We start from the raw sequence: 27,500 nt of genomic DNA, 5'->3' as shown, positions 1-27,500 counted from the left end.
GATAATACGCTGGCCCCTGCCCAGAGATAATACGCTGGCCTCTGCCCAGAGATAATACGCTGGTCTTTACCTCGAAGAGCTGCTTGAGGGAGAACAGGGACCTCCGGAGCTCAGGTCCATGAGAGTTGTACAGCTTCTCTGAAAGAGATCAAAGAGATGAGGTTAACAATAACGTCCCCACACGGCCCGGGGAAAGTAGACAATCAAATCATAGTGAGAATAAATCAGATTAAAAAAGGTAATTGGTTACCCCCCCCAGTGGGGTTTTCCAGAACGGAACATGGACATTTCCTGTTTCTTCCTCTAAGGGGTCAGAGTTCTGTTGTCAGGCAGATGTAGAGGACTGACACGGGAAACAGAGTTCTGTTGTCAGGCAGATGTAGAGGACTGACACGGGAAACAGAGTTCTGTTGTCAGGCAGAGTAGAGGACTGACACGGGAAACAGAGTTCTGTTGTCAGGCAGAGTAGAGGACTGACACGGGAAACAGAGTTCTGTTGTCAGGCAGAGTAGAGGACTGACACGGGAAACAGAGTTCTGTTGTCAGGCAGATGTAGAGGACTGAAACGGGAAACAGAGTAGAGGACTGACACGGGAAACAGAGTTCTGTTGTCAGGCAGATGTAGAGGACTGACACGGGAAACAGAGTTCTGTTGTCAGGCAGAGTAGAGGACTGACACGGAAACAGAGTTCTGTTGTCAGGCAGAGTAGATGACTGACACGGGAAACAGAGTTCTGTTGTCAGGCAGATGTAGAGGACTGAAACGGGAAACAGAGTAGAGGACTGACACGGGAAACAGAGTTCTGTTGTCAGGCAGATGTAGAGGACTGACACGGGAAACAGAGTTCTGTTGTCAGGCAGAGTAGAGGACTGACACGGGAAACAGAGTTCTGTTGTCAGGCAGAGTAGATGACTGACACGGGAAACAGAGTTCTGTTGTCAGGCAGATGTAGAGGACTGACACGGGAAACAGAGTTCTGTTGTCAGACAGAGTAGAGGACTGACACGGGAAACAGAGTTCTGTTGTCAGGCAGAGTAGAGGACTGACACGGGAAACAGAGTTCTGTTGTCAGGCAGATGTAGAGGACTGACACGGGAAACAGAGTTCTGTTGTCAGGCAGATGTAGAGGACTGACACGGGGAAACAGGGTTCTGTTGTCAGGCAGATGTAGAGGACTGACACGGGAAACAGAGTTCTGTTGTCAGGCAGATGTAGAGGACTGACACGGGAAACAGAGTTCTGTTGTCAGGCAGATGTAGAGGACTGACACGGGAAACAGAGTTCTGTTGTCAGGCAGAGTAGAGGACTGACACGGGAAACAGGGTTCTGTTGTCAGGCAGATGTAGAGGACTGACACGGGAAACAGAGTTCTGTTGTCAGGCAGAGTAGAGGACTGACACGGGAAACAGAGTTCTGTTGTCAGGCAGAGTAGAGGACTGACACGGGAAACAGAGTTCTGTTGTCAGGCAGAGTAGAGGACTGACACGGGAAACAGAGTTCTGTTGTCAGGCAGATGTAGAGGACTGACACGGGAAACAGAGTTCTGTTGTCAGGCAGATGTAGAGGACTGACACGGGAAACAGAGTTCTGTTGTCAGGCAGATGTAGAGGACTGACACGGGAAACAGGGATCTGTTGTCAGGCAGATGTAGAGGACTGACACGGGGAAACAGAGTAGAGGACTGACACGGGAAACAGAGTTCTGTTGTCAGGCAGATGTAGAGGACTGACACGGGAAACAGGGTTCTGTTGTCAGGCAGATGTAGAGGACTGACACGGGAAACAGAGTTCTGTTGTCAGGCAGAGTAGAGGACTGACACGGGAAACAGGGTTCTGTTGTCAGGCAGAGTAGAGGACTGACACGGGAAACAGAGTTCTGTTGTCAGGCAGAGTAGAGGACTGACACGGGAAACAGAGTTCTCTGTTGTCAGACAGAGTAGAGGACTGACACGGGAAACAGAGTTCTGTTGTCAGGCAGATGTAGAGGACTGACACGGGAAACAGATTTCTGTTGTTCGGTTCCGGTTGGAGCGAGCGGTCGCATTCGCACTTCGCTCTGCAGGTTGTATAACTTTGTATAACTTTTTCATTACATTTCATTATAGTACAACGGTTGATTTGTCTAACCTTAGCAATTCTTCTTAGCTAGCTACATAGCCGTCCTTGTATCAGAGATAATTGCATAATTATCGTATTTCGTCGCCCTAACGTAGCCTTCACTGCTATTCGCCCAGGAGCTAGCTAACGCTAGCTAACGCACACAGATTAGCATCACTGTAGTGCTATTCACTCAACTGTACGACTTGATTAGTTTACTGTTAGCTAGCTACATAATCTTAGCAATTCTTCTTAGCTAGCTACAGAGCCGTCCTTCTATCAGAGATAATTGCATAATTATCGTATTTCGTATTTCGTCGCCCTAACGTAGCCTTCACTGCTTTTCGCCCAGGAGCTAGCAACGCTAGCTAACGCACACAGATTAGCATCACTGTAGTGCTACTCACTCAACTGTAGGACTTGATTAGTTCAGTGTTAGCTAGCTACATAGCTGTCTTTGTTTCCAAGATAATTGTGTAGTTTAGTGTGTGTAGCCTTGGAGTGATTATCTTAATTCACTGAGGTTCGCTAGCCAGCTATTTGTCGTCCTTAACGTAGGAGACTCTGCTAGCTAGCCAACAGCTAACAGCTAACAGCTAGCCAACGTCACCACACGTTTACTGATTCGAATTCAATCACCGGTCAGGGAGTATCACATTTTCATTTCATTACAGTACAACGGTTTGATTTGTTGATCGTAGCTAGCTACATAGCTAGCTACATAGCCGTCTTTGTTTCAAAGATAATTGTGTAGTCTAGACCGATTTCCTAGGTTAGCTAGCCAGCTATTGTCGTTCTTTTAACTCAACGTAACGTAACAACACTGCTAGCTAGCCAGCTAGCCCCCGAATAGCAGCACTGTAGAAATTATTACACTCAACGGAACGACTTGATTAGTGTAGTGCCAACAACGCAGCTACTGCCAGCTAGCCTACTTTAGCAGTACTGTATCATTTTAATCATTTTAGTCAATAAGATTCTTGCTACGTAAGCTTAACTTTCTGAACATTCGAGACGTGTAGTCCACTTGTCATTCAATTTCCTTGCATTAGCGTAGCCTTTTCTGTAGCCTGTCAACTATGTGTCTGTCTATCCCTGTTCTCTCCTCTCTGCACAGACCATACAAACGCTCCACACCGCGTGGCCGCGACCACCCTAATCTGGTGGTCCCAGCGCGTACGACCCACGTGGAGTTCCAGGTCTCCGGTAGCCTCTGGAACTGCCGATCTGCGGCCAACAAGGCAGAGTTCATCTCAGCCTATGCCTCCCTCCAGTCCCTTGACTTCTTGGCACTGACGGAAACATGGATCACCACAGATAACACTGTACTCCTACTGCTCTCTCCTCGTCCGCCCACGTGTTCTCGCACACCCCGAGAGCTTCTGGTCAGCGGGGTGGTGGCACCGGGATCCTCATCTCTCCCAAGTGGTCTTTCTCTCTTTCTCCCCTTACCCATCTGTCTATTGCCTCCTTTGAATTCCATGCTGTCACAGTTACCAGCCCTTTCAAGCTTAACATCCTTATCATTTATCGCCCTCCAGGTTCCCTCGGAGAGTTCATCAATGAGCTTGATGCCTTGATAAGCTCCTTTCCTGAGGACGGCTCACCTCTCACAGTTCTGGGCGACTTTAACCTCCCCACGTCTACCTTTGACTCATTCCTCTCTGCCTCCTTCTTTCCACTCCTCTCCTCTTTTGACCTCACCCTCTCACCTTCCCCCTACTCACAAGGCAGGCAATACGCTTGACCTCATCTTTACTAGATGCTGTTCTTCCACTAACCTCATTGCAACTCCCCTCCAAGTCTCCGACCACTACCTTGTATCCTTTTCCCTCTCGCTCTCATCCAACACTTCCCACACTGCCCCTACTCGGATGGTATCGCGCCGTCCCAACCTTCGCTCTCTCTCCCCCGCTACTCTCTCCTCTTCCATCCTATCATCTCTTCCCTCTCCTCAAACTTTCTCCAACCTATCTCCTGATTCTGCCTCCTCAACCCTCCTCTCCTCCCTTACTGCATCCTTTGACTCTCTATGTCCCCTATCCTCCAGGCCGGCTCGGTCCTCCCCTCCCGCTCCGTGGCTCGACGACTCATTGCGAGCTCACAGAACAGGGCTCCGGGCAGCCGAGCGGAAATGGAGGAAAACTTCGCCTCCCTGCGGACCTGGCATCCTTTCACTCCCTCCTCTCTACATTTTCCTCCTCTGTCTCTGCTGCTAAAGCCACTTTCTACCATTCCAAATTCCAAGCATCTGCCTCTAACCCTAGGAAGCTCTTTGCCACCTTCTCCTCCCTCCTGAATCCCCCCTCCTCCCTCTCTGCAGATGACTTCGTCAACCATTTTGAAAAGAAGGTCGATGACATCCGATCCTCGTTTGCTAAGTCAAACGACACCGCTGGTTCTGCTCACACTGCCCTACCCTATGCTCTGACCTCTTTCTCCCCTCTCTCTCCAGATGAAATCTCGCGTCTTGTGACGGCCGGCCGCCCAACAACCTGCCCGCTTGACCCTATCCCCTCCTCTCTTCTCCAGACCATTTCCGGAGACCTTCTCCCTTACCTCACCTCGCTCATCAACTCATCCCTGACCGCTGGCTACGTCCCTCCCGTCTTCAAGAGAGCGAGAGTTGCACCCCTTCTGAAAAAACCTACACTCGATCCCTCCGATGTCAACAACTACAGACCAGTATCCCTTCTCTCTTTTCTCTCCAAAACTCTTGAGCGTGCCGTCCTTGGCCAGCTCTACCGCTATCTCTCTCAGAATGACCTTCTTGATCCAAATCAGTCAGGTTTCAAGACTAGTCATTCAACTGAGACTGCTCTTCTCTGTATCACGGAGGCGCTCCGCACTGCTAAAGCTAACTCTCTCTCCTCTGCTCTCATCCTTCTAGACCTATCGGCTGCCTTCGATACTGTGAACCATCAGATCCTCCTCTCCACCCTCTCCGAGTTGGGCATCTCCGGCGCGGCCCACGCTTGGATTGCGTCCTACCTGACAGGTCGCTCCTACCAGGTGGCGTGGCGAGAATCTGTCTCCTCACCACGCGCTCTCACCACTGGTGTCCCCCAGGGCTCTGTTCTAGGCCCTCTCTTATTCTCGCTATACACCAAGTCACTTGGCTCTGTCATAACCTCACATGGTCTCTCCTATCAGTGCTATGCAGACGACACACAATTAATCTTCTCCTTTCCCCCTTCTGATGACCAGGTGGCGAATCGCATCTCTACATGTCTGGCAGACATATCAGTGTGGATGACGGATCACCACCTCAAGCTGAACCTCAGCAAGACGGAGCTCCTCTTCCTCCCGGGGAAGGACTGCCCGTTCCATGATCTCGCCATCACGGTTGACAACTCCATTGTGTCCTCCTCCCAGAGCGCTAAGAACCTTGGCGTGATCCTGGACAACACCCTGACGTTCTCAACTAACATCAAGGCGGTGTCCCGTTCCTGTAGGTTCATGCTCTACAACATCCGCAGAGTACGACCCTGCCTCACACAGGAAGCGGCGCAGGTCCTAATCCAGGCACTTGTCATCTCCCGTCTTGATTACTGCAACTCGCTGTTGGCTGGGCTCCCTGCCTGTGCCATTAAACCCCTACAACTCATCCAGAACGCCGCAGCCCGTCTGGTGTTCAACCTTCCCAAGTTCTCTCACGTCACCCCGCTCCTCCGCTCTCTCCACTGGCTTCCAGTTGAAGCTCGCATCCGCTACAAGACCATGGTGCTCGCCTACGGAGCTGTGAGGGGAACGGCACCTCAGTACCTCCAGGCTCTGATCAGGCCCTACACCCAAACAAGGGCACTGCGTTCATCCACCTCTGGCCTGCTCGCCTCCCTACCACTGAGGAAGTACAGTTCCCGCTCAGCCCAGTCAAAACTGTTCGCTGCTCTGGCCCCCAATGGTGGAACAAACTCCCTCACGACGCCAGGACAGCGGAGTCAATCACCACCTTCCGGAGACACCTGAAACCCCACCTCTTCAAGGAATACCTAGGATAGGGTAAGTAAGGGTAAGTAATCCTTCTCACCCCCCCAACAAGATTTAGATGCAAGTGGCTGTTCCACTGGGTGTCATAGGTGTTTGCACCAATTTGTAAGTCGCTCTGGATAAGAGCGTCTGCTAAATGACTTAAATGTAAATGTAAATGTAGTCAGATGTAGAGGACTGACACGGGAAACAGAGTTCTATTGTCAGGCAGATGTAGAGGACTGACACGGGAAACAGAGTTCTGTTGTCAGGCAGAGTAGAGGACTGACACGGGGAAACAGAGTTCTGTTGTCAGGCAGATGTAGAGGACTGACACGGGGAAACAGGGTTCTGTTGTCAGGCAGAGTAGAGGACTGACACGGGAAACAGAGTTCTGTTGTCAGGCAGAGTAGAGGACTGACACGGGAAACAGAGTTCTGTTGTCAGGCAGATGTAGACACCTCATTTGGCCTCCTTTCCTTCCAGTTCTCTGCTGCAGCTGTACATAGTACATCTCTCATGTGAGTGCATACCATCTATTGGCACGATGGACAGTAACATCGCGTCCCGTGTTTTATGATTCTGATAGTCCATCTGTAAAATAGCCCACCCAATCTACCTACCTCATCCCCATACTGTTTTTATTTACTGTTCTGCTCTTTTGCACACCAGTATCTCTACATCATCTGCTCCTCTATCACACCAGTGTTAATCTGTTAAATTGTAATTATTCGCTCCTATGGCCTATTTATTGCCTTTACCTCCTCATGCCTTTTGCACACACTGTATAGAGACTTTCTTTTCTCTACTGTGTCATTGACTCGTTTGTGTTATTGGCTTGTTTATAGTTTGCTCAGTGCGTAACTCTGTGTTGTTGTTTGTGTCGAACTGCTTAGCTTTATCTTGGTCAGGGTCGCAGTTGTAAATGAGAACGTGAGAGAGCTGCTATACTATATATCTGACAGACACTATATCACAGAGAGCTGCTATACTATATATCTGACAGACACTATATCACAGAGAGCTGCTATACTATATATCTGACAGACACCATATCACAGAGAGCTGCTATTCTATATATCTGACAGACACTATATCACAGAGAGCTGCTATTCTATATATCTGACAGACACCATATCACAGAGAGCTGCTATATATGACAGACACCATATCACAGAGAGCTGCTATACTATATATCTGACAGACACTATATCACAGAGAGCTGCTATTCTATATATCTGACAGACACCATATCACAGAGAGCTGCTATACTATATATCTGACAGACACCATATCACAGAGAGCTGCTATACTATATATCTGACAGACACCATATCACAGAGAGCTGCTATTCTATATATCTGACAGACACTATATCACAGAGAGCTGCTATTCTATATATCTGACAGACACTATATCAGAGAGCTGCTATTCTATATATCTGACAGACACTATATCACAGAGAGCTGCTATACTATATATCTGACAGACACTATATCACAGAGAGCTGCTATACTATATATCTGACAGACACCATATCACAGAGAGCTGCTATACTATATATCTGACAGACACCATATCACAGAGAGCTGCTATACTATATATCTGACAGACACTATATCACAGAGAGCTGCTATACTATATATCTGACAGACACTATATCACAGAGAGCTGCTATACTATATATCTGACAGACATTATATCACAGAGCTGCTATATCTGACAGACACTATATCACAGAGAGCTGCTATACTATATATCTGACAGACACTATATCACAGAGAGCTGCTATACTATATATCTGACAGACATTATATCACAGAGAGCTGCTATATCTGACAGACACTATATCACAGAGCTGCTATACTATATATCTGACAGACACTATATCACAGAGAGCTGCTATACTATATATCTGACAGACACTATATCACAGAGAGCTGCTATACTATATATCTGACAGACACCATATCACAGAGAGCTGCTATATCTGACAGACACTATATCACAGAGAGCTGCTATTCTATATATCTGACAGACACCATATCACAGAGAGCTGCTATACTATATATCTGACAGACACTATATCACAGAGAGCTGCTATACTATATATCTGACAGACACCATATCACAGAGAGCTGCTATACTATATATCTGACAGACACCATATCACAGAGAGCTGCTATACTATATATCTGACAGACACCATATCACAGAGAGCTGCTATACTATATATCTGACAGACACTATATCACAGAGAGCTGCTATACTATATATCTGACAGACACCATATCACAGAGAGCTGCTATACTATATATCTGACAGACACCATATCACAGAGAGCTGCTATATATATATCTGACAGACACCATATCAGACACTATATCACAGAGAGCTGCTATACTATATATCTGTCAGACACTATATCACAGAGAGCTGCTATACTATATATCTGACAGACACTATATCACAGAGAGCTGCTATACTATATATCTGACAGACACCATATCACAGAGAGCTGCTATACTATATATCTGACAGACACTATATCACAGAGAGCTGCTATACTATATATCTGACAGACACCATATCACAGAGAGATGCTATATCTGACAGACACTATATCACAGAGAGCTGCTATACTATATATCTGACAGACACCATATCACAGAGAGCTGCTATACTATATATCTGACAGACACTATATCACAGAGAGCTGCTATACTATATATCTGACAGACACCATATCACAGAGAGCTGCTATACTATATATCTGACAGACACTATATCACAGAGAGCTGCTATACTATATATCTGACAGACACTATATCACAGAGAGCTGCTATACTATATATCTGACAGACACTATATCACAGAGAGCTGCTATACTATATATCTGACAGACACTATATCACAGAGAGCTGCTATACTATATATCTGACAGACACTATATCACAGAGAGCTGCTATACTATATATCTGACAGACACTATATCACAGAGAGCTGCTCTGTATAGAAGACAACACTAGACTCTAAGAGGAGAAGACGGATGTTGGGAAGGAGACTAATCAACCACACACAAGCACAAAACTAAAAGATACAAGCACACACACACACACACACACACACACACACACACACACACACACACACACACACACTGTTATCAGTAGAGCAGCAGGCAGGATGCTCCGAACACAAATAGACACCATTTAGAAAAGAGGAAGAAAGGCCTAGAATGTAGATTAATAAACAGACCAGCTGGATATGTACTCAACAACACACTTGACAGACTAGTGTCCTGTCCAGGGGGTGTCCTGGTACATCAGTGTCCTGTCCAGGGGGTGTCCTGCTACATCAGTGTCCTGTCCAGGGGGTGTCCTGCTACATCAGTGTCCTGTCCAGGGGGTGTCCTGCTACATCAGTGTCCTGTCCAGGGGGTGTCCTGCTACATCAGTGTCCCGTCCAGGGGGTGTCCTGCTACATCAGTGTCCCGTCCAGGGGGTGTCCTGCTAAATCAGTGTCCCGTCCAGGGGTGTCCTGGTACATCAGTGTCCCGTCCAGGGGTGTCCTGCTACATCAGTGTCCCGTCCAGGGGTGTCCTGCTACATCAGTGTCCCGTCCAGGGGTGTCCTGCTACATCAGTGTCCCGTCCAGGGGTGTCCTGCTACATCAGTGTCCCGTCCAGGGGTGTCCTGCTACATCAGTGTCCCGTCCAGGGGTGTCCTGCTACATCAGTGTCCCGTCCAGGGGTGTCCTGCTACATCAGTGTCCCGTCCAGGGGTGTCCTGCTACATCAGTGTCCCGTCCAGGGTGTGTCCTGCTACATCAGTGTCCCGTCCAGGGTGTGTCCTGCTACATCAGTGTCCCGTCCAGGGTGTGTCCTGCTACATCAGTGTCCCGTCCAGGGTGTGTCCTGCTACATCAGTGTCCCGTCCAGGGTGTGTCCTGCTACATCAGTGTCCCGTCCAGGGGTGTCCTGCTACATCAGTGTCCCGTCCAGGGGGTGTCCTGCTACATCAGTGTCCCGTCCAGGGGTGTCCTGCTACATCAGTGTCCCGTCCAGGGGTGTCCTGGTACATCAGTGTCCCGTCCAGGGGTGTCCTGGTACATCAGTGTCCCGTCCAGGGGTGTCCTGGTACATCAGTGTCCCGTCCAGGGGTGTCCTGCTACATCAGTGTCCCGTCCAGGGGTGTCCTGCTACATCAGTGTCCCGTCCAGGGGTGTCCTGCTACATCAGTGTCCCGTCCAGGGGTGTCCTGCTACATCAGTGTCCCGTCCAGGGGTGTCCTGCTACATCAGTGTCCCGTCCAGGGGTGTCCTGCTACATCAGTGTCCCGTCCAGGGGTGTCCTGGTACATCAGTGTCCCGTCCAGGGGGTGTCCTGGTACATCAGTGTCCTGTCCAGGGGTGTCCTGCTACATCAGTGTCCTGTCCAGGGGTGTCCTGCTACATCAGTGTCCTGTCCAGGGGTGTCCTGCTACATCAGTGTCCTGTCCAGGGGGTGTCCTGCTACATCAGTGTCCTGTCCAGGGGGTGTCCTGGTACATCAGTGTCCTGTCCAGGGGGTGTCCTGTACATCAAGCTGGCCTCGTCATGTGACAGTGGACTGGCCTCGTCATGTGACAGTGGACCGCTCTCTACTGGCCTCGTCATGTGACAGTGGAGCGCTCTCTACTGGCCTCGTCATGTGACAGTGGAGCGCTCTCTACTGGCCTCGTCATGTGACAGTGGAGCGCTCTCTACTGGCCTCGTCATGTGACAGTGGAGCGCTCTCTACTGGCCTCGTCATGTGACAGTGGAGCGCTCTCTACTGGCCTCGTCATGTGACAGTGGAGCGCTCTCTACTGGCCTCGTCATGTGACAGTGGAGCGCTCTCTACTGGCCTCGTCATGTGACAGTGGAGCGCTCTCTACTGGCCTCGTCATGTGACAGTGGAGCGCTCTCTACTGGCCTCGTCATGTGACAGTGGAGCGCTCTCTACTGGCCTCGTCATGTGACAGTGGAGCGCTCTCTACTGGCCTCGTCATGCGACAGTGGAGCGCTCTACTGGCCTCGTCATGTGACAGTGGACCGCTCTCTACTGGCCTCGTCACGTGACAGTGGACCGCTCTCTACTGGCCTCGTCACGTGACAGTGGACCGCTCTCTACTGGCCTCGTCATGCGACAGTGGAGCGCTCTCTACTGGCCTCGTCATGTGACAGTGGAGCGCTCTCTACTGGCCTCGTCATGTGACAGTGGAGCGCTCTCTACTGGCATCATGCTCTCTACTGGCCTCGTCATGTGACAGTGGAGCGCTCTCTACTGGCCTCGTCATGCGACAGTGGAGCGCTCTCTACTGGCCTCGTCATGCGACAGTGGAGCGCTCTCTACTGGCCTCGTCATGCGACAGTGGAGCGCTCTCTACTGGCCTCGTCATGCGACAGTGGAGCGCTCTCTACTGGCCTCGTCATGCGACAGTGGAGCGCTCTCTACTGGCCTCGTCATGTGACAGTGGAGCGCTCTCTACTGGCCTCGTCATGCGACAGTGGAGCGCTCTCTACTGGCCTCGTCATGCGACAGTGGAGCGCTCTCTACTGGCCTCGTCATGCGACAGTGGAGCGCTCTCTACTGGCCTCGTCATGCGACAGTGGAGCGCTCTCTACTGGCATCATGCTCTCTACTGGCCTCGTCATGTGACAGTGGAGCGCTCTCTACTGGCCTCGTCATGTGACAGTGGAGCGCTCTCTACTGGCCTCGTCACGCGACAGTGGAGCGCTCTCTACTGGCCTCGTCACGTGACAGTGGACCGCTCTCTACTGGCCTCGTCACGTAACAGTGGAGCGCTCTCTACTGGCCTCGTCACGCGACAGTGGAGCGCTCTCTACTGGCCTCGTCACGTGACAGTGGACCGCTCTCTACTGGCATCATGCTCTCTACTGGCCTCGTCATGTGACAGTGGAGCGCTCTCTACTGGCCTCGTCATGTGACAGTGGAGCGCTCTCTACTGGCCTCGTCGTGCGACAGTGGAGCGCTCTCTACTGGCCTCGTCGTGCGACAGTGGAGCGCTCTCTACTGGCCTCGTCGTGCGACAGTGGAGCGCTCTCTACTGGCCTCGTCGTGCGACAGTGGAGCGCTCTCTACTGGCCTCGTCGTGCGACAGTGGAGCGCTCTCTACTGGCCTCGTCGTGCGACAGTGGAGCGCTCTCTACTGGCCTCGTCGTGCGACAGTGGAGCGCTCTCTACTGGCCTCGTCGTGCGACAGTGGAGCGCTCTCTACTGGCATCATGCTCTCTACTGGCCTCGTCATGCGACAGTGGAGCGCTCTCTACTGGCCTCGTCATGTGACAGTGGAGCGCTCTCTACTGGCCTCGTCATGCGACAGTGGACCGCTCTCTACTGGCCTCGTCATGTGACAGTGGAGCGCTCTCTACTGGCCTCGTCATGTGACATTGGACTGGCCTCGTCATGTGACAGTGGCTGACCCAGCAGTAGGCTACAGTGGACTGGCCTCGTCATGTGACAGTGGACTGGCCTCGTCATGTGACAGTGGCTGACCCAGCAGTAGGCTACAGTGGACTGGCCTCGTCATGTGACAGTGGACTGGCCTCGTCATGTGACAGTGGCTGACCCAGCAGTAGGCTACAGTACTCAATACAATAACAAGAGAGACTGGTGGGAAATGGTTCTACATCTGTATTGCTGTTTGAGGTTTTAGACTGGGTTTCTGTTCAGCACTTTGTGACATCACTTTATATGAATACACATTGATTGATTACATCAGTCTAATATTATAATATGATAACAGCGATGCCAAGTCCTCTTCACAGGCCCTGTGATGCGATTACATCAGTCTAATATTATATAATATGATAACAGCCATGCCAAGTCCTCTATTGACTACTATTGACCAGAGCCCTATGGAACCCTATTCCCTATATAGTGCACTACTATTGACCAGAGCCCTATGGAATCCTATTCCCTATATAGTGCACTACTATTGACCAGAGCCCTATGGGCCACTATACACTATATAGGCAATAGGTTTCCATTTGGGACTGGCGATCAGCAGTAGAAATCTTTTCCCAAGTCAGAGTTTATAAATAAAGAGTCTGACACACGGATGAGGACCAACTATTTTCAGCTCGGCCTTTTCTCATTTCTGTGCCCTGGGCTTTTTCCTTTACGCATGTGGGCATCAGATACATGTCTCAGGAGTCCAATATACTATATTAACCACAGACATTACAGCTAGGACATCAGACACAGACAGGACATCTATAATCTACTACATTATCCATATCCTGCTACCTTCTCATTCCCCTGACGGAACCACCATCCTGCTACCTTCTCATTCCCCTGACAGAACCACCATCCTGCTACCTTCTCATTCCCCTGACAGAACCACCATCCTGCTACCTTCTCATTCCCCTGACGGAACCACCATCCTGCTACCTTCTCATTCCCCTGACGGAACCACCATCCTGCTACCTTCTCATTCCCCTGACGGAACCACCATCCCGGAACCACCATCCTGACGGAACCACCATCCTGCTACCTTCTCATTCCCCTGACGGAACCACCATCCCGCTACCTTCTCATTCCCCTGACGGAACCACCATCCTGCTACCTTCTCATTCCCCTGACGGAACCACCATCCTGCTACCTTCTCATTCCCCTGACGGAACCACCATCCCGCTACCTTCTCATTCCCCTGGTGGAACCACCATCCTGCTACCTTCTCATTCCCCTGACGGAACCACCATCCTGCTACCTTCTCATTCCCCTGACGGAACCACCATCCTGCTACCTTCTCATTCCCCTGACGGAACCACCATCCTGCTACCTTCTCATTCCCCTGACGGAACCATCATCCTGCTACCTTCTCATTCCCCTGACGGAACCACCATCCCGCTACCTTCTCATTCCCCTGACGGAACCACCATCCTGCTACCTTCTCATTCCCCTGACGGAACCACCATCCTGCTACCTTCTCATTCCCCTGGCGGAACCACCATCCTGCTACCTTCTCATTCCCTGACGGAACCACCATCCTGCTACCTTCTCATTCCCCTGGCGGAACCACCATCCTGCTACCTTCTCATTCCCCTGACGGAACCACCATCCTGCTACCTTCTCATTCCCCTGACGGAACCATCCTGCTACCTTCTCATTCCCCTGACGGAACCACCATCCCGCTACCTTCTCATTCCCCTGACGGAACCACCATCCTGCTACCTTCTCATTCCCCTGACGGAACCACCATCCTGCTACCTTCTCATTCCCCTGACGGAACCACCATCCCGAACCGCCATCCTGACGGAACCATCATCCTGCTACCTTCTCATTCCCCTGACGGAACCACCATCCCGCTACCTTCTCATTCCCCTGACGGAACCACCATCCTGCTACCTTCTCATTCCCTGACGGATCCACCATCCTGCTACCTTCTCATTCCCCTGACGGAACCACCATCCCGCTACCTTCTCATTCCCCTGGTGGAACCACCATCCTGCTACCTTCTCATTCCCCTGGCGGAACCACCATCCTGCTACCTTCTCATTCCCCTGACGGAACCACCATCCTGCTACCTTCTCATTCCCCTGACGGAACCACCATCCTGCTACCTTCTCATTCCCCTGGCGGAACCACCATCCTGCTACCTTCTCATTCCCCTGACGGAACCACCATCCTGCTACCTTCTCATTCCCCTGACAGAACCATCCTGCTACCTTCTCATTCCCCTGACGGAACCACCATCCCGCTACCTTCTCATTCCCCTGACGGAACCACCATCCCGCTACCTTCTCATTCCCCTGACGGAACCACCATCCCGCTACCTTCTCATTCCCCTGACGGAACCACCATCCCGCTACCTTCTCATTCCCCTGACGGAACCACCATCCCGCTACCTTCTCATTCCCCTGACGGAACCACCATCCCGCTACCTTCTCATTCCCCTGACGGAACCACCATCCCGCTACCTTCTCATTCCCCTGGCGGAACCACCATCCTGCTACCTTCTCATTCCCCTGACGGAACCACCATCCCGCTACCTTCTCATTCCCCTGACGGAACCACCATCCCGCTACCTTCTCATTCCCCTGACGGAACCACCATCCCGCTACCTTCTCATTCCCCTGACGGAACCACCATCCCGCTACCTTCTCATTCCCCTGACGGAACCACCATCCCGCTACCTTCTCATTCCCCTGACGGAACCACCATCCTGCTACCTTCTCATTCCCCTGACGGAACCACCATCCTGCTACCTTCTCATTCCCCTGGCGGAACCACCATCCTGCTACCTTCTCATTCCCCTGACGGAACCACCATCCTGCTACCTTCTCATTCCCCTGACGGAACCACCATCCTGCTACCTTCTCATTCCCCTGACGGAACCACCATCCTGCTACCTTCTCATTCCCCTGACGGAACCATCCTGCTACCTTCTCATTCCCCTGACGGAACCACCATCCCGCTACCTTCTCATTCCCCTGACGGAACCACCATCCTGCTACCTTCTCATTCCCCTGACGGAACCACCATCCTGCTACCTTCTCATTCCCCTGACGGAACCACCATCCCGGAACCACCATCCTGACGGAACCATCATCCTGCTACCTTCTCATTCCCCTGACGGAACCACCATCCCGCTACCTTCTCATTCCCCTGACGGAACCACCATCCTGCTACCTTCTCATTCCCCTGACGGAACCACCATCCTGCTACCTTCTCATTCCCCTGACGGAACCACCATCCCGCTACCTTCTCATTCCCCTGGTGGAACCACCATCCTGCTACCTTCTCATTCCCCTGGCGGAACCACCATCCTGCTACCTTCTCATTCCCCTGACGGAACCACCATCCTGCTACCTTCTCATTCCCCTGACGGAACCACCATCCTGCTACCTTCTCATTCCCCTGACGGAACCACCATCCTGCTACCTTCTCATTCCCCTGGCGGAACCACCATCCTGCTACCTTCTCATTCCCCTGACGGAACCACCATCCTGCTACCTTCTCATTCCCCTGACAGAACCATCCTGCTACCTTCTCATTCCCTGACGGAACCACCATCCCGCTACCTTCTCATTCCCCTGACGGAACCACCATCCCGCTACCTTCTCATTCCCCTGACAGAACCACCATCCCGCTACCTTCTCATTCCCCTGACGGAACCACCATCCCGCTACCTTCTCATTCCCTGACGGAACCACCATCCCGCTACCTTCTCATTCCCCTGACGGAACCACCATCCCGCTACCTTCTCATTCCCCTGACGGAACCACCATCCCGCTACCTTCTCATTCCCCTGACGGAACCACCATCCCGCTACCTTCTCATTCCCCTGACAGAACCACCATCCCGCTACCTTCTCATTCCCCTGACGGAACCACCATCCCGCTACCTTCTCATTCCCCTGACGGAACCACCATCCCGCTACCTTCTCATTCCCCTGACGGAACCACCATCCTGCTACCTTCTCATTCCCTGACGGAACCACCATCCTGCTACCTTCTCATTCCCCTGGCGGAACCACCATCCTGCTACCTTCTCATTCCCCTGACGGAACCACCATCCTGCTACCTTCTCATTCCCCTGACGGAACCACCATCCTGCTACCTTCTCATTCCCCTGACGGAACCACCATCCTGCTACCTTCTCATTCCCCTGACGGAACCACCATCCTGCTACCTTCTCATTCCCCTGACGGAACCATCCTGCTACCTTCTCATTCCCCTGACGGAACCATCCTGCTACCTTCTCATTCCCCTGGCGGAACCACCATCCTGCTACCTTCTCATTCCCCTGACGGAACCATCCTGCTACCTTCTCATTCCCCTGACGGAACCATCCTGCTACCTTCTCATTCCCCTGACGGAACCACCATCCTGCTACCTTCTCATTCCCCTGACGGAACCACCATCCTGCTACCTTCTCATTCCCCTGACGGAACCATCCTGCTACCTTCTCATTCCCCTGACGGAACCATCCTGCTACCTTCTCATTCCCTGACGGAACCATCCTGCTACCTTCTCATTCCCCTGACGGAACCATCCTGCTACCTTCTCATTCCCCTTCCTGCTACCTTCTCATTCCCTGACGGAACCATCCTGCTACCTTCTCATTCCCCTGACGGAACCATCCTGCTACCTTCTCATTCCCCTGGCCTGAACCAACCATCCTGCTACCTTCTCATTCCCCTGGTGGAACCATCCTGCTACCTTCTCATTCCCCTGGTGGAACCATCCTGCTACCTTCTCATTCCCTGACGGAACCATCCTGCTACCTTCTCATTCCCCTGACGGAACCATCCTGCTACCTTCTCATTCCCCTGACAGAACCACCATCCTGCTACCTTCTCATTCCTCTGACAGAACCACCATCCTGCTACCTTCTCATTCCCCTGACAGAACCACCATCCTGCTACCTTCTCATTCCCCTGACGGAACCACCATCCTGCTACCTTCTCATTCCCTTGACGGAACCACCATCCTGCTACCTTCTCATTCCCCTGACGGAACCATCCTGCTACCTTCTCATTCCCCTGATGGAACCACCATCCTGCTACCTTCTCATTCCCCTGACAGAACCACCATCCTGCTACCTTCTCATTCCCCTGACAGAACCACCATCCTGCTACCTTCTCATTCCCCTGACAGAACCACCATCCTGCTACCTTCTCATTCCCCTGACAGAACCACCATCCTGCTACCTTCTCATTCCCCTGACAGAACCACCATCCTGCTACCTTCTCATTCCCCTGACGGAACCACCATCCTGCTACCTTCTCATTCCCCTGACAGAACCACCATCCTGCTACCTTCTCATTCCCCTGACGGAACCACCATCCTGCTACCTTCTCATTCCCCTGACGGAACCACCATCCTGCTACCTTCTCATTCCCCTGACGGAACCACCATCCTGCTACCTTCTCATTCCCCTGACAGAACCACCATCCTGCTACCTTCTCATTCCCTGACGGAACCACCATCCTTCTACCTTCTCATTCCCCTGACGGAACCACCATCCTTCTACCTTCTCATTCCCCACCATCCCGCTACCTTCTCATTCCCCTGAACCACCATCCCGCTACCTTCTCATTCCCCTGACGGAACCACCATCCTGCTACCTTCTCATTCCCCTGGCGGAACCACCATCCCGCTACCTTCTCATTCCCCTGACGGAACCACCATCCTGCTACCTTCTCATTCCCCTGACGGAACCACCATCCTGCTACCTTCTCATTCCCCTGGCGGAACCACCATCCTGCTACCTTCTCATTCCCCTGACAGAACCATCCTGCTACCTTCTCATTCCCCTGACGGAACCATGGTCAGAAAAGAGCGAGGTCAGATCAGAGCAAGATAGAGAGAGAGAGAAAGATAACACTTGTGAGCAGAGTCTCTAGAGGATCAGCACATTCCTAGAGTCAGACACAATGAGTTTAGTCAGGGTGATATGAGCCCAGAGGGGCCCGGGAGGAGGAGAGGGTGAAGGCAGGTACTAATAGGAGGAGGAGAGGGCTTCTAACAGGAGAGGAGGGGGAAGGGAGGGGAGGAGGAGAGGGTGAAGGCAGGTACTAATAGGAGGAGGAGAGGGCTTCTAACAGGAGAGGAGGGGGAAGGGAGGGGAGGAGGAGAGGGTGAAGGCAGGTACTAATAGGAGGAGGAGAGGGCTTCTAACAGGAGAGGAGGGGGAAGGGAGGGGAGGAGGAGAGGGTGAAGGCAGGTACTAATAGCCAAGAGAGAGACATTCATTCTGGTGTCAGGGAGGGTTGTCTGTGGCTAATATATTTGGTTGATCTAACCCCCAGTCAGTCTCTCCAGAGCGGTGTCTCTAACCCCCAGTCAGTCTCTTCAGAGCGGTGTCTCTAACCCCCAGTCAGTCTCTTCAGAGCGGTGTCTCTAACCCCAGTCAGTCTCTTCAGAGCGGTGTCTCTAACCCCCAGTCAGTCTCTTCAGAGCGGTGTCTCTAACCCCAGTCAGTCTCTTCAGAGCGGTGTCTCTAACCCCCAGTCAGTCTCTTCAGAGCGGTGTCTCTAACCCCCAGTCAGTCTCTTCAGAGCGGTGTCTCTAACCCCCAGTCAGTCTCTTCAGAGCGGTGTCTCTAACCCCCAGTCAGTCTCTTCAGAGCGGTGTCTCTAACCCCCAGTCAGTCTCTTCAGAGCGGTGTCTCTAACCCCCAGTCAGTCTCTTCAGAGCGGTGTCTCTAACCCCCAGTCAGTCTCTTCAGAGCGGTGTCTCTAACCCCCAGTCAGTCTCTTCAGAGCGGTGTCTCTAACCCCCAGTCAGTCTCTCCAGAGCGGTGTCTCTAACCCCCAGTCAGTCTCTCCAGAGCGGTGTCTCTAACCCCCAGTCAGTCTCTCCAGAGCGGTGTATCTAACCCCCAGTCAGTCTCTCCAGAGCGGTGTATCTAACCCCCAGTCAGTCTCTCCAGAGCGGTGTATCTAACCCCCAGTCAGTCTCTTCAGAGCGGTGGATCTAACCCCCAGTCAGTCTCTCCAGAGCGGTGTATCTAACCCCCAGTCAGTCTCTTCAGAGCGGTGGCTCTAACCCCCAGTCAGTCTCTTCAGAGAGGTGGATCTAACCCCCAGTCAGTCTCTTCAGAGCGGTGGCTCTAACCCCCAGTTTTGGGACTATTTTATTGACTATTATTAAGTCAGGCAAGCTCAATCAAGCACATATACTGCATTTTAAATGATTTCAAAATCGTTTTTAAACCCAGGTCTGGACACTCTGCATGTTCCTACACAAAGAGAGAGGGAGAGAGGCTGGTAGGAGACCCTCTGCTGAGGTTAAAGACACTGAGACTGAAGGCTGGTAGAAGACCCTCTGCTGAGGTTAAAGACACTGAGACTGAAGGCTGGTAGGAGACCCTCTGCTGAGGTTAAAGTCACTGAGACTGAAGGCTGGTAGAAGACCCTCTGCTGAGGTTAAAGACACTGAGACTGAAGGCTGGTAGAAGACCCTCTGCTGAGGTTAAAGTCACTGAGACTGAAGGCTGGTAGAAGACCCTCTGCTGAGGTTAAAGACACTGAGACTGAAGGCTGGTAGAAGACCCTCTGCTGAGGATAAAGTCACTGAGACTGAAGGCTGGTAGAAGACCCTCTGCTGAGGTTAAAGACACTGAGACTGAAGGCTGGTAGGAGACCCTCTGCTGAGGTTAAAGACACAGACTGAAGGCTGGTAGAAGACCCTCTGCTGAGGTTAAAGACACTGAGACTGAAGGCTGGTAGAAGACCCTCTGCTGAGGTTAAAGACACTGAGACTGAAGGCTGGTAGAAGACCCTCTGCTGAGGTTAAAGACACTGAGACTGAAGGCTGGTAGAAGACCCTCTGCTGAGGTTAAAGACACAGACTGAAGGCTGGTAGAAGACCCTCTGCTGAGGTTAAAGACACTGAGACTGAAGGCTGGTAGAAGACCCTCTGCTGAGGTTAAAGCCACAGACTGAAGGCAGGTAGAAGACCCTCTGCTGAGGTTAAAGTCACTGAGACTGAAGGCTGGTAGAAGACCCTCTGCTAAGGTTAAAGTCCTTGAGACTGAAGGCTGGTAGAAGACCCTCTGCTAAGGTTAAAGTCCTTGAGACTGAAGGCAGGTAGAAGACCCTCTGCTGAGGTTAAAGACACTGAGACTGAAGGCTGGTAGAAGACCCTCTGCTGAGGTTAAAGTCACTGAGACTGAAGGCTGGTAGAAGACCCTCTGCTGAGGTTAAAGTCACTGAGACTGAAGGCTGGTAGAAGACCCTCTGCTGAGGTTAAAGTCACTGAGACTGAAGGCAGGTAGAAGACCCTCTGCTGAGGTTAAAGTCACTGAGACTGAAGGCTGGTAGAAGACCCTCTGCTGAGGTTAAAGACACTGAGACTGAAGGCTGGTAGAAGACCCTCTGCTGAGGTTAAAGACACTGAGACTGAAGGCTGGTAGAAGACCCTCTGCTGAGGTTAAAGACACTGAGACTGAAGGCTGGTAGAAGACCCTCTGCTGAGGTTAAAGACACAGACTGAAGGCTGGTAGAAGACCCTCTGCTGAGGTTAAAGACACTGAGACTGAAGGCTAGTAGGAGACCCTCTGCTGAGGTTAAAGTCACTGAGACTGAAGGCTGGTAGAAGACCCTCTGCTGAGGTTAAAGTCACTGAAGGCTGGTAGAAGACCCTCTGCTGAGGTTAAAGACACTGAGACTGAAGGCTGGTAGAAGACCCTCTGCTGAGGTTAAAGACACTGAAGGCTGGTAGAAGACCCTCTGCTGAGGTTAAAGACACTGAAGGCTGGTAGAAGACCCTCTGCTGAGGTTAAAGACACTGAAGGCTGGTAGGAGACCCTCTGCTGAGGTTAAAGACACTGAGACGGAGTAGACTTAACGATGCAAGAGCAGCGGCAGACAGGACCTAAAAGGTCAAAGATCACAGATGTGAAATAAGTCATTACTCTGGTGGTCCAGGCAGTCTCCCAAACTGCACTCTATTCCCTTAATAGCGCACTACGGACTCTGGTCAAAAAAGTACATACACTACATACAACCCGTGTCAAGGTAAGGCTCAATACATAAAAACAAAGCTCCGTATAAGGAAACAGCCCAAAAAACAACACAGAGACCCGGGTCATTAAAAATAACAGCATTCTTGTATGAGCTGCCAAACATGTTGCAGAACAGAACAATCTGAATTATTCCCACAATCTGGGAGGACCGATACCGAGGCCAAGGGATGAATCTCAAATGGTACCCTATTCCCTATTGGTCCTGGTCAACAGTAGTGCACCCTATTCCCTATTGGTCCTGGTCAACAGTAGTGCACCCTATTGGTCCTGGTCAACAGTAGTGCACCCTATTCCCTATTGGTCCTGGTCAACAGTAGTGCACCCTATTCCCTATTGGTCCTGGTCAAAAGTAGTGCACCCTATTCCTTATTGGTCCTGATCAAAAGTAGTGCACTACAAAAGGGGACTGTTGTGCCATTGGGGACGCAGTAAATAGGTTCGGTTCAGCAGCTGTCGAAGGCCAGACTGATAAAGAAATCTGATCGTTTGGCAAGTCACTCCTTCAAAGCTGCTGGAGCCTGTTACCACCTACCTGGTGATATACCGTAGCCCTACCCAGTCTACAGTTATAGGAGTCTGTTACCACCTACCTGGTGATATACCGTAGCCCTACCCAGTCTACAGTTATAGGAGCCTGTTACCACCTACCTGGTGATATACTGTAGCCCTACCCAGTCTACCCAGTCTACAGTTATAGGGGCCTGTTACCACCTACCTGGTGATATACCGTAGCCCTACCCAGTCTACCCAGTCTACAGTTATAGGAGTCCGTTAACACCTACCTGGTGATACAGTGGGCAAAAAAAAGTATTTAGTCAGCCACCAATTGTGCAAGTTCTCCCACTTAAAAGATGAGACCTGTAATTTTCATCATAGGCACACTTCAACTATGACATCTAGCGATATACCAGACTCACTGCAGACCCCGAGAGACAGTTCCACTAGTCTAGACCCCGAGAGACAGTTCCACTAGTCTAGACCCCGAGAGACAGTTCCACTAGTCTAGACCCCGAGAGACAGTTCCCCTAGTCTAGACCCCGAGAGACAGTTCCCCTAGTCTAGACCCCAGTTCCCTAGAGACAGTTCCACTAGTCTAGACCCCGAGAGACAGTTCCCCCAGTCTAGACCCCGAGAGACAGTTCCCCCAGTCTAGACCCCGAGAGACAGTTCCCCCTAGACCCCGAGAGACAGTCTAGACCCCGAGAGACAGTTCCCCCAGTCTAGACCCCGAGAGACAGTTCCCCCAGTCTAGACCCCGAGAGACAGTTCCACTAGTCTAGACCCCGAGAGACAGTTCCACTAGTCTAGACCCCGAGAGACAGTTCCACTAGTCTAGACCCCGAGAGACAGTTCCACTAGTCTAGACCCCGAGAGACAGTTCCCCTAGTCTAGACCCCGAGAGACAGTTCCCCTAGTCTAGACCCCGAGAGACAGTTCCCCTAGTCTAGACCCCGAGAGACAGTTCCCCTAGTCTAGACCCCGAGAGACAGTTCCCCTAGTCTAGACCCCGAGAGACAGTTCCCCTAGTCTAGACCCCGAGAGACAGTTCCCCTAGTCTAGACCCCGAGAGACAGTTCCACTAGTCTAGACCCCGAGAGACAGTTCCACTAGTCTAGACCCCGAGAGACAGTTCCACTAGTCTAGACCCCGAGAGACAGTTCCACTAGTCTAGACCCCGAGAGACAGTTCCCCTAGTCTAGACCCCGAGAGACAGTTCCCCTAGTCTAGACCCCGAGAGACAGTTCCACTAGTCTAGACCCCGAGAGACAGTTCCACTAGTCTAGACCCCGAGAGACAGTTCCACTAGTCTAGACCCCGAGAGACAGTTCCACTAGTCTAGACCCCGAGAGACAGTTCCACTAGTCTAGACCCCGAGAGACAGTTCCACTAGTCTAGACCCCGAGAGACAGTTCCACTAGTCTAGACCCCGAGAGACAGTTCCACTAGTCTAGACCCCGAGAGACAGTTCCACTAGTCTAGACCCCGAGAGACAGTTCCACTAGTCTAGACCCCGAGAGACAGTTCCACTAGTCTAGACCCCGAGAGACAGTTCCACTAGTCTAGACCCCGAGAGACAGTTCCACTAGTCTAGACCCCGAGAGACAGTTCCACTAGTCTAGACCCCGAGAGACAGTTCCCCTAGTCTAGACCCCGAGAGACAGTTCCCCTAGTCTAGACCCCGAGAGACAGTTCCCCTAGTCTAGACCCCGAGAGACAGTTCCCCTAGTCTAGACCCCGAGAGACAGTTCCCCTAGTCTAGACCCCGAGAGACAGTTCCCCTAGTCTAGACCCCGAGAGACAGTTCCCCTAGTCTAGACCCCGAGAGACAGTTCCCTAGTCTAGACCCCGAGAGACAGTTCCCCTAGTCTAGACCCCGAGAGACAGTTCCCCTAGTCTAGACCCCGAGAGACAGTTCCACTAGTCTAGACCCCGAGAGACAGTTCCACTAGTCTAGACCCCGAGAGACAGTTCCCCTAGTCTAGACCCCGAGAGACAGTTCCACTAGTCTAGACCCCGAGAGACAGTTCCCCTAGTCTAGACCCCGAGAGACAGTTCCCCTAGTCTAGACCCCGAGAGACAGTTCCACTAGTCTAGACCCCGAGAGACAGTTCCACTAGTCTAGACCCCGAGAGACAGTTCCACTAGTCTAGACCCCGAGAGACAGTTCCACTAGTCTAGACCCCGAGAGACAGTTCCACTAGTCTAGACCCCGAGAGACAGTTCCACTAGTCTAGACCCCGAGAGACAGTTCCACTAGTCTAGACCCCGAGAGACAGTTCCACTAGTCTAGACCCCGAGAGACAGTTCCACTAGTCTAGACCCCGAGAGACAGTTCCACTAGTCTAGACCCCGAGAGACAGTTCCACTAGTCTAGACCCCGAGAGACAGTTCCACTAGTCTAGACCCCGAGAGACAGTTCCACTAGTCTAGACCCCGAGAGACAGTTCCACTAGTCTAGACCCCGAGAGACAGTTCCACTAGTCTAGACCCCGAGAGACAGTTCCACTAGTCTAGACCCCGAGAGACAGTTCCACTAGTCTAGACCCCGAGAGACAGTTCCACTAGTCTAGACCCCGAGAGACAGTTCCACTAGTCTAGACCCCGAGAGACAGTTCCACTAGTCTAGACCCCGAGAGACAGTTCCACTAGTCTAGACCCCGAGAGACAGTTCCACTAGTCTAGACCCCGAGAGACAGTTCCACTAGTCTAGACCCCGAGAGACAGTTCCCCTAGTCTAGACCCCGAGAGACAGTTCCCCTAGTCTAGACCCCGAGAGACAGTTCCCCTAGTCTAGACCCCGAGAGACAGTTCCCCTAGTCTAGACCCCGAGAGACAGTTCCCCTAGACAGTTCCCCTAGTCTAGACCCCGAGAGACAGTTCCCCTAGTCTAGACCCCGAGAGACAGTTCCCCTAGTCTAGACCCCGAGAGACAGTTCCCCTAGTCTAGACCCCGAGAGACAGTTCCCCTAGTCTAGACCCCGAGAGACAGTTCCCCTAGTCTAGACCCCGAGAGACAGTTCCCTAGTCTAGACCCCGAGAGACAGTTCCCTAGTCTAGACCCCGAGAGACAGTTATCCCTAGTCTACAAAAACCCTCTTCGCCAACAGTGTGTTCTTTCAGCCCGGTAGCACCGTGACACGCTATATGATGACGTACAGTGTGTTCTTTCAGCCCGGTAGCACCGTGATACGCTATATGATGACGTACAGTGTGTTCTTTCAGCCCGGTAGCACCGTGACACGCTATATGATGACGTACAGTGTGTTCTTTCAGCCCGGTAGCACCGTGACACGCTATATGATGACGTACAGTGTGTTCTTTCAGCCCGGTAGCACCGTGACACGCTATATGATGACGTACAGTGTGTTCTTTCAGCCCGGTAGCACCGTGACACGCTATATGATGACGTACAGTGTGTTCTTTCAGCCCGGTAGCACCGTGACACGCTATATGATGACGTACAGTGTGTTCTTTCAGCCCGGTAGCACCGTGACACGCTATATGATGACGTACAGTGTGTTCTTTCAGCCCGGTAGCACCGTGACACGCTATATGATGACGTACAGTGTGTTCTTTCAGCCCGGTAGCACCGTGACACGCTATATGATGACGTACAGTGTGTTCTTTCAGCCCGGTAGCACCGTGACACGCTATATGATGACGTACAGTGTGTTCTTTCAGCCCGGTAGCACCGTGACACGCTATATGATGACGTACAGTGTGTTCTTTCAGCCCGGTAGCACCGTGATACGCTATATGATGACGTACAGTGTGTTCTTTCAGCCCGGTAGCACCGTGACACGCTATATGATGACGTACAGTGTGTTCTTTCAGCCCGGTAGCACCGTGACACGCTATATGATGACGTACAGTGTGTTCTTTCAGCCCGGTAGCACCGTGACACGCTATATGATGACGTACAGTGTGTTCTTTCAGCCCGGTAGCACCGTGACACGCTATATGATGACGTACAGTGTGTTCTTTCAGCCCGGTAGCACCGTGACACGCTATATGATGACGTACAGTGTGTTCTTTCAGCCCGGTAGCACCGTGACACGCTATATGATGACGTACAATGCTTTCAGCATTCATAGATAATGTGATAATGGCTGTGGCCACAGGGCTAGGATTCGGCTGCTACCGCTGTTGCTGCTAGGCATCTGGCACTACTTTACTCAGCTTAGCAGCACAATGCCATCTGATTGTGATCATCACTAACCCACTGAAGATAATAGACGTGTATACCCAGTCCACAGACTGAGCCCACAGCTACCCAGTCCACAGACTGAGCCCACAGCTACCCAGTCCACAGACTGAGCCCACAGCTACCCAGTCCACAGACTGAGCCCACAGCTACCCAGTCCACAGACTGAGCCCACAGCTACCCAGCCCACAGCTACCCAGCCCAGAGACCCAGTCCACAGACCCAGTCCACAGACCGAGCCCAGAGACCGAGCCCATAGCTACCCAGTCCACAGACTGAGCCCATAGCTACTCCGCCCACAGACACTCCGCCCACAGACTCCGCCCACAGCTACCCAGCCCACAGCTACCCAGCCCACAGCTACCCAGCCCACAGCTACCCAGCCCACAGACCCTGCCCACAGCTACCCAGCCCACAGCTACCCAGCCCACAGCTACCCAGCCCACAGCTACCCAGCCCACAGCTACCCAGCCCACAGCTACCCAGCCCACAGCTACCCAGCCCACAGCTACCCCGCCCACAGCTACCCAGCCCACAGCTACCCAGCCCACAGCTACCCAGCCCAGAGACCCAGCCCACAGCTACCCAGCCCAGAGACCCAGCCCACAGCTACCCCGCCCACAGACTCCGCCCACAGACCCAGCCCACAGACCCAGCCCACAGCTACCTTTGATGACACAAACCCTCTGGAACTACTAAGATTAGCTACAACCTCAGAGATCCCAGAGATACCAAGATGAACTTCAAGGCAACACAACCACTCCTTAAAGCGTTGAATTCAACTACAGTACAATGTGTCAGTTGACTGGAACGGAACGGAAACCAAGACAACCAACAACACAAACCCCCCTGATTGGTTTAAAGTAAACCAATTGGCCAATCAACGAAAAGATCCACCAAAAAAACATCCCAATACCATCTTTCCCTCAGGAGGTGTGTGGAACTGGGCTAATTTGATTGGACAGCAGCCTGTTCTGTTCTGAGCCTCGCCAAGAGCAGCAACGTCAGGAAGAACTCTGTCAGTCCTGCCAGCTTTTCCCATTTGTGATAAGCGCTTAAGTTAATGTTATTACATAGTGACCTGCTCTCTAGAAACACATGGTGGGGAAAGCATTGTAACAATACTGGGCCCTGTTATCTGACAGGGTGAGACACATAAAACACTGACTCAGGTCAAACCTGGGCCAGGTCTGTTAGGTGAAGGCACGG

The 27,500-nt window shown here is 51.9% G+C and overlaps 1 protein-coding gene across 1 annotated transcript in view; it reads right to left on the bottom strand.

The window, feature by feature from the left end:
• LOC127925080 (FH1/FH2 domain-containing protein 3-like) overlaps nucleotides 1–27,500 on the bottom strand; it is a 67,184-nt gene that overhangs the window by 33,186 nt on the left and 6,498 nt on the right. Inside the window, exon 2 of the mRNA XM_052509861.1 lies at nucleotides 71–138. The gene's annotated coding sequence lies outside the window, so the exon portion shown is untranslated. The remainder of the gene's footprint in view (nucleotides 1–70; nucleotides 139–27,500) is intronic.

Source organism: Oncorhynchus keta, unplaced genomic scaffold, assembly GCF_023373465.1.
Source record: "Oncorhynchus keta strain PuntledgeMale-10-30-2019 unplaced genomic scaffold, Oket_V2 Un_contig_5024_pilon_pilon, whole genome shotgun sequence".
In the NCBI taxonomy this organism is placed as follows: domain Eukaryota; kingdom Metazoa; phylum Chordata; class Actinopteri; order Salmoniformes; family Salmonidae; genus Oncorhynchus; species Oncorhynchus keta.
The sequence above is the reverse complement of the archived record's forward strand: the minus strand, read 5'-3'. Positions and strand labels throughout refer to the sequence as shown.